Below are 16,323 nucleotides of genomic sequence, written 5' to 3'. Positions count from 1 at the left end.
AGGTTCCAATAGGCAGGGCTGGCTCGCTTGATGAGCAAGGGAGAGCAGAATCACTTTCACCTGGGGAGGACGCTGACATGAACCAAATTACATGAAACACGAACAAAGAAGGATTACCGGAAAAAATGGAAAAGGACGCTCGGTAAGCAAATGAGAATTGTGTGTATAGAGGATGCTGCATTGGAGAAGGAAATGGCAGCCCACTCCAGTGTTCTTGCCTGGAGAATCCTAGGGACGGCGGAGCCTGGTGGGCTGCCGTCTATGGGGTCGCACAGAGTTGGACACAACTGAAGCGACTTAGCAGTAGCAGCAGCAGCAGCAGCAGAGGATGCTGCATGCAATGCCATTCAAAAGTCTTGACTGTTCACAAGCCAAAATTGTCCATGTGGTCTCATCATTGAAAGACAGGAAATTGTGTGATTATCAAGAGAAGTGATTTTTCTTCTTTTACCCTGTTCTCTTGTGTTAAGGAGGAATCAGGAAGAAAAAGAAGCAGGTGTAACTACTGGCATCCTGACCAATGGAGTTAAAAATCAGAGTAGGCAAGAAAGAGGCAGAAGCTGAACTGCTAAAAGGGAGAAAGACACATGTCTCTTTAGGAGGCTGTGGGCATCTGAGGCCAGTGCTGAAACTTGGTTTGAAAGCTGCCCAAGTTCTGAGGCCGTTAGGTAGTGAGATTAACAAGCTTGGCTGTATAAATCAAACCTACATTATTAGAAAAGTTTGACATTTGCTAAATTACCTATGAAAACTTACCCTGGTTGTTAAGAAGAACCCAAAAAAAGTGTATTCATTTCCGAGCTAAATGTCAAGCTCCCTTAAAGATCTAACACCTACAGATGAGGGAAGGGGCAGGGGAGGAAATGCCATCAAATTAAGGGCAATAAACTTTCCAGACATCTTCATCTCCATAACTGCTCAGAGGTGTCTCCTGGCATTTCTTACTGGGTAATTCTGTCTTTGTATTATGTCTGTCTGTGGGCAACTCATTTTTTAAAGGTATGCTCACAGAGCAGCATTTGGACTCAGAGGGAGAGGGAGAGGGTGGGATGATTTGGGAGAATGGCATTGAAACATGTATACTATCATGTTAGAATCGAATCGCCAGTCTATGTCCGATGCAGGATACAGCATGCCTGGGGCTGGTGCACGGGGATGACCCAGAGAGATGTTATGGGGAGGGAGGTGGGAGGGGGTTCATGTTTGGGAATGCATGTACACCCGTGGTGGATTCATGTCAATGTATGGCAAAACCAATACAGTATTGTAAAGTAAAATAAAGTAAAAATAAAAATGAAAATAAAAATTAAAAAAGCTAAATTCAAACCCTGGAAGACAGACGTTACAAAAGTGACTCAGAGTTAGTTTATTTACAAACATCACCCAGAGGTATATTAGCAGGGAAAACCACCAAAGCAATGATTCCAAAATACTAAACCAGCAGTTCTAGATCTGTGAGACTTAGGCAAATAGCCCAAACAACTTTTTACAAAACTAGAATGAAGAAGCCCCCACCCCATATGCTTCAATGAATCAATTATTCATTACCAAACTGTACCATTTATTAGGATGAATATGGGAGAAGCAAACATACTTGAAATACATCACTGAACTACACCAGGCAATATTTCCAAGTCTTACGATAATCTGTAAGAAAATTTTGCCTGCTAAAGTACGTCAAATAAAAGTATATCAGTTTTACATAAGAATGATTATTCATGGATGTTTATAAACGACAGCTATCCTGTTTATCTACAGCCACAAAATGCATACATGTGTAATGATGTAAACACACATACAGGAGTCTGTTTTATGCAAATGTATGAAAAGGTGCCTCAAAATACAACCAATTTTGGCACCAACCTTAGACTTACATGAGAGCCTCCATTTACTCCCTAATGTGTCAGCTAAGGTAGTGAGAACCGTGGGGAGGAGTGGGGATTTCGATCGCTCAGAAAAGCTGCAGGAAAGGGAAGAGGAGACCGGGTGCCTCCGAGAAGCGACTTAGGGCCTCCAGGTATACTTTCTCAACTACATTATGTGTGAGATCCTTAATGGTTCTTGGGCATTGTTTACAATTTTATCTTTGAAATATTCGTAACTTATATTCTGGATAGGAGAGAACCACACACATCTATACCCACAAACATACCTACATCTGCTTTACAATTCTACTCCTCCTTCTTGGAAACCACATTGTCCAAGAAGAGAATGTGGCTGCTTCTATGGGGAGAAGGTGTGGCACAGAGCTGTTTGCAGCGAGACCCGGGAAACGGGTCGCATAGGAACCCCAGAGGGAAGGCCTCACCCACCTTGGGGGCACCCAGAGTGATCGTGGGAGGAATTCACATGATTCCACTGCCTCTCCTTGGATTCACCTGACCATCCAGGTTGTCTTTATTAAGGTGGCAATTCTTAACAGCAGAGTTGGAGTGCCTTCCACCCCCTCCCAACCAAAAGACTTTGGTTAAAGGAGAGAAAGAGAATGACGCTGGGGTTCAGGGCAAGGTCTTCTGTCCACATGGTGATGTGGTTCCAGAGGCTTCCAGTGGGAACACAGGGACTTCCGGCCCCCATGATCCATCTGCCCACACTCTCGGTCATATCCTTGCTAACTTCCTGGCATCTAAAGGGTCTAGGAGTCTGAGTGCCATTAGGTAAATGATCATCCCAGCCCCCCAAAAATAAAATGGTCTCTGATAAAGAACCAAGGCTCTATTAGAATCTTGATTGAGCCAGCGCAATTGACAAAAGGCCAAAGAAATTTGGAAAAGAGCTCACCTTCTTCCCTTTCCTAATCATTGTCTCTCTGGCTTTTACCTCCTAAGCTATCTCCACTGGGGGGATTACAAAAATAGCTGGACGGTCATTGAATGTGATGACCTTTTCTCTGGGGGTATTGTGTAGAGGGCTAGAAAGGGCTAGGGAAAGAAATCCACCTTACTTTTCTACTTTTATGATTGATGAAACACTGACCCACTCCCTTTAGAACACCATGAGTCAGAGAAATACAGTCACAATAAAGTGGCTGTGTCATTTCCAAAGTAGACCACGCTGCAGTTCACGAATGATGGCCAATTAAAATAAGTTATTCCTGTCTGGTGGGGCTGTGTGAGATGAACTATCACCCATGAAGAATTAGAGCTCGGGTTTGGAAGACTTCCTATTGACTAACCTGCAGTATAATTTATAATTATTTCTGTTTACACATGAGGTGGGGCAGAGATGCCAAAAGGAAAACTGGCCTGAAACTCACCTGAATGTGAGTAAGAGCAAAGAAAACAGCACTGCTCATTAATGTTTTGACCCATAAATATTTTTTAGTCACCACACTGCCAGGCATCTACATGGACACAGACATAGGAGGGACTCTCAGGGGAGAGCTCACAACCCAAACACCCCACACGATGGGGTCTTGGTAAGTCCTGTCACCTGCACCTGGCAGGTGGGGAACTGGCATCCTGGGGAACTGGGCTCCATCATGATGCATTTTCTGTGTTTTTGAACTTAAATGATTTTATTATTTCACAATGACAGGACTCTCTTTTTCAAAGAGTATCTCTTCTCTATGTTGAAGATGATGGTCTTCTTTTTCAATCTTAACTTTTCTAAACCTTCAGTTAGACCTAAAAGATCTAACAGAAAACAGACCTAAAGAGTTTTCACTATTGATAAGAACCACCTCATCCTCAATTATGCCAACTATTGTAAATAATGGGGGAAAAGAAACTCCAACAGGCCTACTGGTGACTCTTTCTATTGCCTCTGTTTCTCTTGCTCCCTTCCTGTGTCCATAGATCTCGGTATCTCTGTGTCACGCTATCTCTCAGTATCTCTGTGTATCTCCAGGTGTGTTTCTCTGATGCCTCCTTTTGTGTCAGTTCAGTTCAGTCGCTCAGTCGTATCCAGCTCTTTGCGACCCCATGAATTGCAGCACGCCAGGCCTCCCTGTCCATCACCAACTCCCAGAGTTCATTCAAACTCATGTGGAAGTGAAAGTGAAGTCGTTCAGTCGTGTCCGACTCTTTGTGACCCTGTGGACTGTAGCCCACCAGGCTCCTCCATCCATGGGATTTTCCAGGCAAGAATACTAGAGTGGGTTGCCATTTCCTTCTCCAGGGGATCTTCCCAACTGAGGGACTGAACCCAGGTTTTCTGCATTGCGGGCAGATGCTTTAACCTCTGCGCCACCAGGGAAGCCATACTCAACCTCAAATTCTCTTTTAAAGGCACACACACGCACACACACACACACACACACACACACACACACACACACACCACCTAAGATATGGAGGCCCACACTTCCACACCAGTGCTCCTTTCCTGTCTGCACCCTTAAACATGGCCCTGAAATGGGAGTTTTCCAGAGTCAGCTGAATCAAGGAAAGTGGCTTCTATACCTTTCAGATCTACTTAGCTAAGACCTTTCATGACTACCTCCAAACCAGTCCCAGATCACTGCCCTCTGTCTGCCCAGCAGAAAAGTAAAGCCCATGGGCCTGAAGATGGACCATTCAATATCAAACCATCCTTGCAGCAAATTCTTTATTATTATTATTATTGTAAGAACACTTAACAAGAGATCTATCCTCTTAACAAAATTTGACGTGCACAATAGAGTATTGTGAACTATGGACACATAGAACTTATTCAACTTTTATCATTGAAACTTTATATCCTTTGAACAGCAGCTTCTCATTCCCCATGCCAGTCCCTAGCAAGCTCTGTGTTCCTCTCTGCTTCTGTGCCTTTGACTATTTTAGACTCCTGCATAACGTTCTCCAGGTTCATCCACCTTTTTGCATATAGCAGGATTTCCCTTTTCCAGGCTGAATAATATTCCACTGTAGGTATACACCACACTTTCTTGACCCATTCATCTGCTGATGGACATCTAGGCTGTTTCCACATCGCGGCTGTTAGAAATTAAGTTTCAGTGAACACAGAGGTGCAGATATCTCTTTGAGATCCTGATTTCAATTCTTCTGGATAAATACGCAGAATCTCAACCCATTAGATTAGAACTCATGCCTGCTTCCAAAAACTTCCTTGCCTATGCCTGGAACCAGAAGTGTTACAATGTCCCTGCTCTACTAGTAGTATCACTGTCTTATTCCCTGCCCGCCCATCCCCCCCACCCCACACATCCTAGTTTATCGTTCAGTTCCTGCAGAACCTCATCCATTTACTCACTCACCCTCCCAGTAAATATATACTGAGCATCAACTATGGGCTAGACTGTGGGCTAAGCTTGGAGGTGGTGTCAGGGAGTGAAACAGTGAAGGCATCCATTCTCCCTGAAGTTATCATCTAACTCAGGAGCTCAAGTTCTACCTCCAGCCAGTCCTTGGGGATGCCCCCCCTCCTCCCAGCCTCTCCGGTCCTACCTGGCTTTGACTCAGTTCACTGCTTCCTTTGACAGGAACCTTGATGACCCCTGTGACCGGCCTATTCTCCAAGTCTGTCCAGTTCTCAGACCCTTGCCCGCCTCACCTGGACCAGCTCTCCTTCGAAAGGACACTGACTCATAACAGAGGCGGATGGTTACATTTCCCCAGCATAAAGGGTACTGCTTTCTCTTAGAAAACATGATTTTGGTTCCTGAATCTGATTATAAATGAGGAAACTCCATCGCCATAGATGCACCGTGGCTCCCTGCACAGAGAGGAGAGCCCTGTAGCAGATTTTCTTCACATGTCATAACAGGGACAAAAGGGCTCCAAGCTCAGCAGTAAAAAGAGATGCTGCCCTTAATCCCCAGTGTCTCATAAGTAATCTGATTCCATGAAAAACTAGGCGAGAGTCTCAGAGTCCCAGCTCCCTGCTAGGCCTCCTGAGTAACATTTCTTCTCATTCTGCCAAGATGGCAGCACTTATCTTATTGAGGTCCAGATGGCATGCCTGTGTGTGTTTAACCATTTGAAAACTGAAATATTTACTTGTCCGATGTCATTTTACGTCCCTAATACAGGACATTAGGAGCCTTGGGATTCACACCATTTCTTACACCCTCTGATGTGACATCTTTCCCATGAGCCCTTCTATAGACGCCTTATAGAGCAAGAGCAAAGGATTTCCAACTCCCCTGGGAAGCTTATGATGAAATCATATTCATAAATCTGTTCACTCTTTCCACCACTTTGCTTTTACCAGAATTTTTGTAAGTGTGCTCTCTTCATCTTACAGTTAATAAATTAAATGAAGAAGAAACAAAGGAAAAATGCTGGATCTCAGAGCACATCTCAGAGGCTTATGGGTGCAATAGTTGTAGAAGGGAACTTGAGTCAGCCACTGCCGGAGTCTGGGGTCTGGCTGCAGCATCTCTGGAGTGTTCGAGGCATAAGAAGGGCTCTACCCACCCCAGAGGTCTTTAATCCCTGGGCAATGGCTTCCAGCAAAACAAGAGAACATTAAGTGTCAGTTACTAAGTCTGTGGTTAATGTTTCATACAGTCCAACTCAAGGCAAATAAATATTTCAGCAAAAAGAACAGCCCTGTGATATATGTGAATGTCACTGATTTAAGAAAGCCTCTAAATTCACTGCAGTTACAGAGAAGTGGGAGGCAAGGACACAGGAGAAGCAGTTGATTCATTCCCTCCTTGGCTCTTCCAAAAGCTCTGCTCACCTCTCCATTCTTGCCTCCTGCACTTCTCCACACCTCCCCTCTACTGTTTTCCTTGATTTAATTGCCATTACTCTTATTTTCCTTACACAGTCTCCTGAAACAGAAATAAGAGTAATAAGTAATAAGCATGAATCTATGCATCCCTCTTTCCAGGGGAAAACCTGAGCACTGAACAATAAACATTCATTTCTCCCCACCTCTTTCAGATGCCCTTTCACCACCGCGCCCGCTCCCACCACTGGAGGGTTTCAGATGCTTCTGGGAATGCGGAAAGCCTTAGCTTATTTAAGCAGAGACAGTCAGGGCACTGTGACTAGAAACTGGTAGTCAGTTCCACAATTAGGGAGCAGAGCTGCTGAAAGCTCTTATTCAAAGGGACCCGAGATGATACTGTGAACAAATTAAATTGCCTGCTGCTTCCACTCTCACCAGGTGACTGGGGACATATGGTGACAAAAGACGGAGCAAATAGATTGAGTCCAGTTCCTGGTTAAAAACAAACAAACAAACAAAAAACAGTTAACTAAACTTAGAATCCAATATCAAAATTGTGTAAACTGCAATTCCTATCAGTGGAGGAGGGAGAGTCTTTCTCTTTTTTTCTTTTTAGCCTTGCCACATGGCATGCAGGCTCTTAGTTCCTGGACCAGGGTTTGAACCCATGCTCCCTGCAGGGAAAGAGCAGAGCCTTAACCACTGGACCACCAGGTTAAGTCTCAGGGCGTCTTGACATCTAATACTTTCTTGGAACGTGAAGATCTGTTCTTGGGTAGCCTGCCATGATCCAGCACTCCTGAAAGCAGAAAGTCATAGCCCTCGAGCCTCCAAGTAATGAAAACATGGATAAATCTCTCAAAATCTCCGCTAAGAGGCTACCTTCTCAACTGGCAGTGTTTCATAAATGATCAAAAGTTTGAGTAAGAGGGCCAAGAGAAACACATCCATTCAAGGACCAGATGACAATGGGACGCCAAAGGTGCTCTACTTGAAGATGCTCTCCAGACACTTTAATCATGTTGAATTGCCAACAAGGACTCAGGCCAAGAAACAAAATTCCCACATCATCAAATTAGGTGATCTTTATGCAGGAAATTCACAGGCTAAAAGGGAGCCTAGATTGAAATTCAACCATTTAATTAAGGAATTATATCACTTTCTCCTGGATAGCAGCAGAAAACTCCAGTATTACCCTCATCCAGCATAACTGCCCAAGGAAATCTGCCAAAACGCAATGTCACATGGATTTGTCAAGGTCACACAATGACTTAGTCGGAATACAGCTGCACAGACTAATTGGACCAGCACAAGGCTATAAGTTGGTCAATTTACAGTAATGGATGAAAATTTAACAGTATTGGAGCCTCCAGGCACTGAAGGATACCTCCCTCCATCAGCCTACAGACCACAGATTTCTAAGGTCACAGAGGCTGGTTCCCTTTCTGTTACAATCTACTCTGCCCCATAGGATGTCTTTCCAGTGCCCAGCATGAAAGACGGTTTCTCCAGAAGACTCCTACTCTCACCCTATCAAGAAGATTGCTGCAGAGAAAACAGGGGAGCACCATAGCAGTTTAAATAATGAACAATGTCTAGTTTTAAAATCCTATCACCCTTGTCTCTAAAGTAATCCTGACTCCATCCTTAGTTGCTCCTCCAAAAGATTCTTTGACTTCACATTCCCCTTTGCTATTTACAAGGTCTTTGACCAGCACCCATTCACACACATCTTTTGTGGGCCACCATAGCAGTCATCACTTTTTCTGGCTCATGCAGGACCCGGTTCCAAGAGTGCCTCTTCCAGAGAAAAGGCTGAATATGCAACTGAAACATCACAATAAGGATTCATTGCTGTCCTGGGCTCCTGTCTTGCCCAAGGGTGTAATCCTATTGGGGTGAAGTCACAGGCTGAATATACTCCTGAAAATGCCTTCTGGGTGACATCCTCACATGCCAAAAAAGCAAAATATAACTCAGGTTACTGAACAACATGTTGGTTAGAGACAGAAATGGCTGGGATACTATATATAGGTAAAATTCACTCTAAATTTTAGGAGTGCTTTTATTATTACATTTCATCATGGAACCTTAAGGGAAAAGTCCTAAATCATAAAAATGATGTGAATTTACACATAGACCTTTTCTATGATCCAGCAATTTCACTCTGAGATTTTATTCAATAGGAATGAAAACATATGCCCACAAAAGTCTTGTATAGGAATATTTATAGCAGCCTTACTCATACTAGCCAAAAATTGGAAATAATCCAAATATCCATCAACAAGAGATTTGAGAAAGACCTTATTGTATATTCATACAATAGAACTCTATTCAGCAATAAAAAGAAACAAACTTGATTTATACAACTACGAAGATGAATTTCAAAAACCAAACATAAGATGAAAGAAACTAGATACAAAAAAGTGCATCCTACATGATTCTGCTGCTGCTGCTGCTAAGTCACTTCAGCCATTTCCGACTCTGTGCGACCCCATGGGCAGCAGCCCACCAGGCTCCTCTGTCCATAAGATTCTCCAGGCAAGAACTCTGGAGTGGGTTGCCATTTCCTTCTCCTATATGATTCTAGTTATATGAAGTTCAAGAACAAGCAAAACTGTCCTATACTGATAGGAAGCTTCAAGTGTAATTGAAGGTGGGGGAGCTGACTGCAAACAGTTACAAGGAAGTTTCTGGGGTGATGAAAATGTTCAGTATCTTGATTGGGGTGTATGTTACATGAGTATATGTACTCACTGATCCATGTACTTAATAGCCATGCATTTCACTCTATGGAAATTAAGCCTCAATTATCAAAAAGATTTAATTAAAAATATTATATTGGCATATCTAGAAAACATAACACAAATGGAATATACTCAATATAAATGTCTACCTTGTTAAACACTAAATTCATCACTAACTCAGTGACCTTGATTGCCCCTGTCACCTCTAGTTAAACTCACATCCCAACACCTTGGCAGTAGATACTATAATCAGGAGCCAGGCCAACTTTGGTGATACCTCAGGCCCCTCCCAGCTAGCAAACAGGCAGAAAACACAACCAATCAAATCAACTGCTGGGAAGAGGAAGGGTGGGGCTTTGTTTCTGGACCTACCAAATATCGCCATAGCATGGAGTGCATTTGATACATTCCCCAAATCCACCATCTAAAATCTGAAAGCAAGAAAGAGCTGGAGTTGGCAGCATTTAAAAATCATTAAATACTATCAGCATAGTTTTCTGCTTGAGATGAGCATGAAACCTTGATTGAAATTTCTCCAATAAATCAAATGGAGCAAGGTGATTTTGTAATTACCCATAAATAACATTTCCGTCCTTACATCTTAGACAGAAAACTAGGATTTAAGACCTGCTGGCAATGAGACAAGCCTCAGATGGCATTGTGACAAGCATGTGCTAGCCTTAATAATATAAGAGCAAGTCTAGATTTGAAGAAAATCATCAAATTTTAAAAAAAGAGAGAGAAAAGTATGTCATTGTAAGGGAATATTCTGAAACAATGTAAAACTAGATTGATTTTAATGCCTCCATTCTTGGGTCTAGCCCCTAGAAAGGTAAGAAGCACAGACAAAGGAAGAGAGAAAAATCCAGAGAAGCACATACCCAAGGGAGATTGTCTGACTCTGGCCAGATCTTGTGAGCAGGATAACGACGGTGGTTTTCAGTCCCAATGCAAATGCCCTGAACATTTTAATGTATATGTCTCTATCAGCTCTAATTGCTCATCAGTTTAAAAAATGAATGTTTGTGGGAGCCTCACTGCCTGTTAATGAGATTGTAGGGGCTTAAATGTCACAATTGGAGTGAACTGCATGGATCTTTAGCTTCTAGGTCAGGACCCAGCCACTCTCAATACAGGTAATAGCAAAAAAAAGATTTAGAATCTTAATTTAAAAATATAATTTTCCTTTATATTAGAGCAGAAAACTCAAATGCCCATCAGTGAACGAATTTACTGTTTGCACTTTTCCTAAGAATATAGACTAAATTATCTTTATAAGGCCAAGTTAGAAGCCCTAACCTATTTATGAAGTAAAGTTGTTGAAAATTAAGATGTGAACTCTCTTTCTAGGTCATTGTAGCAGATGGGTTAGTGCTCAAGTAAAGGTGGCCGGCTGCATGCAGCTGCCAGCTCCTTGTCTGAAGGTTCACTCTCTACTCCCCTCACAGGGCTGGTCACATGAGCTGGGGAGTCAATTCCCCTGAAGCTGGCCTCAGCCGATGAGCAGATGAGAGGTGGGAACTGGTGGGTCCCTTGCTTCTGGAGGTGTAGTCAAGACAACTCTTGGAATGGGTTCTACACTGCCCCTAGAGGCCCCCGGTGGTATTGAGCTACTATTGCCGTGGACGTAATCTCTCTTTAACATGTCATTAACACACACCACGTTTCTTTCCATTCCCTGTCTCAACTTCACTACCCTGTGAGTACCTCCTGCACAACCCACATGATTTGCACCCCAACCCTAGCCTCGGGTGTCCACAGAAAGGGAGACGTCTCCACTGGCAATCTGGTTACAGTGGGGGATGGTCTGGGTTGTCTGATAACAAGTTCAGAAGGATCACGGAGACTATTTTCCGTTTACTATGTGTACAAAGAAAAATGTCCCCACAGTGGTAACCCTACTTAGGAACAGGTGTAAGGCATGCCAGTATGAGGTCAGTTATTCGTCCCATCTCTCTTGGGACATAGTCTCCCATTCCTGTCCCTGTTAGCCTGCTTATCAGATCTCTGTGCCCATTTAATCATCCATCAGTGTAGTCAGTAGATTCCTAAGGCCTTTCATTAGTATTTGGGAGTATTTGGAACTCTTTGTGATGCCCATGGAATTCAGACTGAAAAGAATCACAGTAGGGTGTTGGAGGTGGATAATGCAGTTCTAGTCTCCTTCAGAGGGGAAAAGAGTGACCATTCAAGGCCCCAAGAGATAGGGACAATAGACCATTTTGGGGAGCCCATCCTCACAGACTTTGGGCAGGGCTGGGTGTGGGCAGAGGACACTGGGCTGGGAGTTTGGAGATGTTGGTGTTATCTCGCCTGATCTATGTGACACTGGAAGGTCAACTGGATCATTCCTTGGCGTTGGTTCCTTCTTCTCTGAGTTGAGAGTGAGCAGACTAAAGAATTCCTCAACTCTTTAACTCCATTCTCTAATTTTCAGTCGTGTCCAACTCTGCAACGCCATGACTATAGCCTGCCAGGCTACTCTGTCTATGGAATTTTCCAGGCAAGAATACTGTAGTGGGTTGCCATTCCCTTCTCCAGAGGATTTCCTGCACCCAGGGATTGAACTGGGGTCTCCTGCATTGCAGACAGATTCTTTACTCTCTGAGCCACCAGGGAAGCCCCTATTCTCTAAGAGTGATGGTAATTTATTATTCAAGTGTGTGTGAGATTAGTCACTCAGTCATGTCCAACTCTTTGCAACCCCATGGACTGTAGCCTGCCAGGCTTCTCTGTTCATGGGATTCTCAAGGCAAGAATACAGGAGTGGGTAGCCATTCTCTTCTCCAGGGCCTCTTCCTGACCCAGGGATCAAATCCATGTCTCCTGTGGATTCTTTACCATCTGAGCCAAAAGTGATGCCACTTGTTAAAAAAAAAACAAAAAACAGGAGGTCGTGGTTTAGTCACTGTCGTGTCCAGCTCTTACAATACTGTGGCCCATAGCCTGCCAGGCTACTCTAGCCATGGGATTTCCAGGCAAACCTACTGGAGTGGATTGTCATTTCCTTCTCCAGGGGAACTTCCTGACCCAGGGATCGAACCAAGGTCTCCTGTATTGCAGGCAGATTCTTTACCCACTGAACCACCAGGGAAGTGGGAAGTGATAATCTCCTGGATTTGAATGTGTCCTAACTGCTGATGGATGTTGGTTTGCAAAAATGTGATTTTTGTAAGTCAAAGGCCTCTTAACCTAACTAAACACTTTAGAAATTCCCACAATAGTCTTACTGATGTAACTCAAAAAATACCTCTTTCAGCAAGATAAATCCAGAAACTAGGAACATAAATGTAAAGCAGAAAACAAAAACGTTCAAGACTTTAGAAAAGATTAGAGGTTAAATGATAAATTTAGAAATACTTATTTTGAAAGAAAGTGTTTTCTCTTCATCATGTCCGTTGAGAATAGATGTAACTAATAATTTTTGTTCCGGGTAGATTCTTATTCTCTGCTCCCCCCACCAACTCCCCTCCCCTATTCTCTAACGTGGACACACACATTCTCAGATCTCGTTAATTGTAAGTAAACTGACTTTCAAGTCAGCTATAAAAATACACCGAAGCCTTTACCACCACTCCATTCACATATCTCATATATGTGGGACTTATTTTTATATGGTAATGAAATCAGGATCTAGTTTTATTTTCATCTGTAGATACCCAATCATCAAATAAAGCATCTTTTCCTAGTGACTTGAAATATCCCACCTTTGCCCTATGTATCACTCCCCTTTGCATGTGGTTCTACTTCTTGACCATTCTGTCCACTGGTCTGGTTGTTTCTTCTCACAGCCCTAGGTTTTGATTTGAATGGATGTGGTAGCTTGGAAAATGATAGATAGCCATGACTTAATCCCTGAAACTTGTAAATGTTACCTGTTTTGGGGAAAGGGGTCTTTACTAGTGTGATTCAGTGAAGAATTCTAAGAGGAGGAAGTCACCTTGGATCGTCAGAATGAACCCTACGTGCCATCATTGATGTTCTTAGAAGGCAAAGAGGAGGCCACGTGACCGGGGAGACAGCGACAGGGGAGGCGTGTCAGGAGCGCGTGCTGCCGCCACCAGACGCGTAGAGAGCAGGGACGGCTTCCCCTGGAGCTGCCGCGGGGCAGGGTCCTGGGACCCCGGGACTTCAGACTCAGAGCTGTGACAGGAGACATGTCTGCCGTTTGAAGCTACCAAGTGTGCAGCAATGTGTGATGGCACCAGGAAGACACTAACAGAGTAACTTTTTGTATATTTAAATGGTAAGTTGGCTCCCTAATTATCACTCTTCCAAAAATTTCTTGGCTTTTAAAAAATCATTTAGTTTTCCAATGGAATTTTAATTATTCTGACCAGATTCAATTCAGATTGAAATTTCATTAAATTTATACATTAAAGGAGAATGAATTTTTATGTATTTTTATGAAGTGCATCCTCCTACCCAGGAGTACGACTGTTTTCTCATTGATTTTTGAAAAATTTCATAGTTTTCTTCATTTCTAATGTGTATTTTCTCATTTATTCCTGAATATATTTTTTCATTATTACAAATAATAATTTCTAAGTTGATATTTCAATATGGAGAAAGGCTATTTGTTGATTTTGTACATTTATCCAATCCCTCTCCCACCCAACTTTCATGTTCTCTTAATGAATTTAATAGTTGTTTCGGTGGAGTCTCTTGAATTTTGCAAGGACACAATAATTGCTTATTTTATTCACCAGTTTTATTATATCAATTAGCACTTGCTAAACAGTGTTCAGTTGTAATAGTAATAGAAGTTATCCATAACTTTTCTGTATTTTAATGGGATTCATTTCAGAGTTTCACTTTTTTTTTTTTCTCACTTTTTTTGGCTAGACTGCACAGCTTGTGGGTTATTAATTCCTGGACCAGGAATTGAACCTGGGTCCCCTGCAGTGAAAGTGCTGAGTTCTAACCACTAGACTGCCAGGAAATGTTCAACTATTCATTTTCATGTTTTTTAATTAAGTATATCTTTATCCTGCTTCCTTCTATTTAGATTTTACCTAGAATTTTTAAGGAGAATGAATGCTGGATTTATAAAGTACTTCAGTTTCTTTTGGTATAATCATATGGCTTTTCCTCTCTTTAATTTATTGAGGTAAGGAAGTCGGTTGATATATTCCAAAATTTGAAATTTACTTAAATTCTTTGAATAAGATTTCTTTGATTGCCACATTTGAGTGTGGCATTGTTATTCTATTTGACTGAAATTTTTGGCTGACACTTTAGAAAATTGACTCAGAGTTTTATTTTTTATATAAGCCTTATCAGATTTTGTATTGAGTTTATATAATAGTAATAAAATAACTGTATATCTTTCTGTCATTTACATGCTGTCTCCAATCATTTCAATTGCCAAGAAATTCCTATATTTTTAAAAGTTAGATTAAACTTGACTATGAAACTATCCGGGCTTAAAAATCACTATCCGTGATTTTTTTAAATGGTAGATATGTGATTATTTTAATATCAACTTACTGGTTATTGCCTAACCAGATATTTTAATTCTTGTTGAGCCCATTTTACTTGATTATACTTATCAAGGTAATAAAATTTTTATACTATATCTATATATATGATTTTCTAATAAAAACTTAAGTCTCTCATGGGTCTGCAGTTTTTCTTCTTCATGTAACACGCTGAACATTTCTGCCTTTTTTCCACTAGTCATGCTTGTCACTCAATCTCATTCATCTCTTCAGTGAAACTGCTTTTGTTGGATGTTTCCTTCCTGCTTTTTCTATTCTATTCTTTTTTTTGAGAGTTTACAATTGCATCTTTCCTCTTTTATTTTTGATTTATCATATTTGTCCTAATATCTTCATTTGAAAAATGAAGTTCACTTTTTATAGTTTTTATAAATAATAAAACAACAAAGACATATTTTTGCATAATATATTCTTAGCTACATCCCATAATTTTTTGTACAAAGTGTTCTTTTTATTTTAATCTCTCCCTAGTATTTTAAATACTGTGTGAATTTAGCTGAATTTTCTCATGGATTTAATAATTATTTAGAAGAATACTGTGAGCTTTCTCGTAGTTAATGTCCTTTCTGGCCTTTTTATTGCTGATTTGTAGCTTAACTGAGTCTAATCAGAGAATGTGGTCTATAAAAATCTCTCCTTGGATTATTTTAATAAGATTTTCAATGTGGCTAAGTACATGATCAATACTATTCCCTGGTGGCTCAGAGGTTAAAGCGTCTGCCTCCAGTGCGGGAGACCCAGGTTCGATCCCTGGGTCAGGAAGATCCCCTGGAGAAGGAAATGGTAACCCACTCCAGTATTCTTGCCTGGAAAATCCCATGGACAGAGATGTCTGGTAGGCTACGGTCCATGGGGTCGCAAAGAGTCGGACAGGACTGAGCGACTTCACTCAAGTACATGATCAATACTATTAGTTGCTCCATCAAAACAGGGAAGAATGTATACTTTCTGTTTCTAGTTTACAAAGAGAAAGGCCTTATCCATTTGGAAGCATGTTTCTAGTTAGTTGAGTTTAATGATTCTATTCTTCAGTAAATTGCTTATTTGCTATTTATTTGCTATTTGGAATTCAGAAAGCTACTTATCAATTATCAACAGCTGTATTAGTACTTTCCAAAGTTTCCTTAAACTTATAATGTGCTTTTGTTTTCATTTTATTTTTTGATTTGTATATGGTGGATATTTAATGCAGACAATTTTGCAACTATTATATCTTCTTTACTGAATAAAACTTTCACCGTTATTTATTCTTCTTTTACCTGTTTGATGTTTTGCTCTTGTATGTCATTTTATCTGGTGTTAATAGTCTCAACTTTGCTTCATTTTGATTTTATTCCCTGGTATATATTTGATAAACTCTTTATGATGCATATTTTATCATCAGTTCAATCTGATCATCTACTCTGAAAGAAGAATTCAGCTGATTTATGTTTATTTTAATAACTCATGTA

General features: G+C 41.3%; 1 non-coding gene across 1 annotated transcript; it reads left to right on the top strand.

The window, feature by feature from the left end:
• Positions 1-15,562: 15,562 nt before the first annotated feature.
• On the top strand, positions 15,563-15,635 carry TRNAW-CCA (transfer RNA tryptophan (anticodon CCA)). The gene has a single exon. It is a non-coding gene; the product is annotated as a tRNA-Trp (tRNA).
• The last annotated feature ends 688 nt before the right edge of the window (positions 15,636-16,323 follow it).

This window comes from Ovis aries, chromosome 13 (genome assembly GCF_016772045.2).
Source record: "Ovis aries strain OAR_USU_Benz2616 breed Rambouillet chromosome 13, ARS-UI_Ramb_v3.0, whole genome shotgun sequence".
In the NCBI taxonomy this organism is placed as follows: Eukaryota; Metazoa; Chordata; class Mammalia; order Artiodactyla; family Bovidae; genus Ovis; species Ovis aries.
This window is presented reverse-complemented; position numbering and strand designations above follow the sequence as displayed.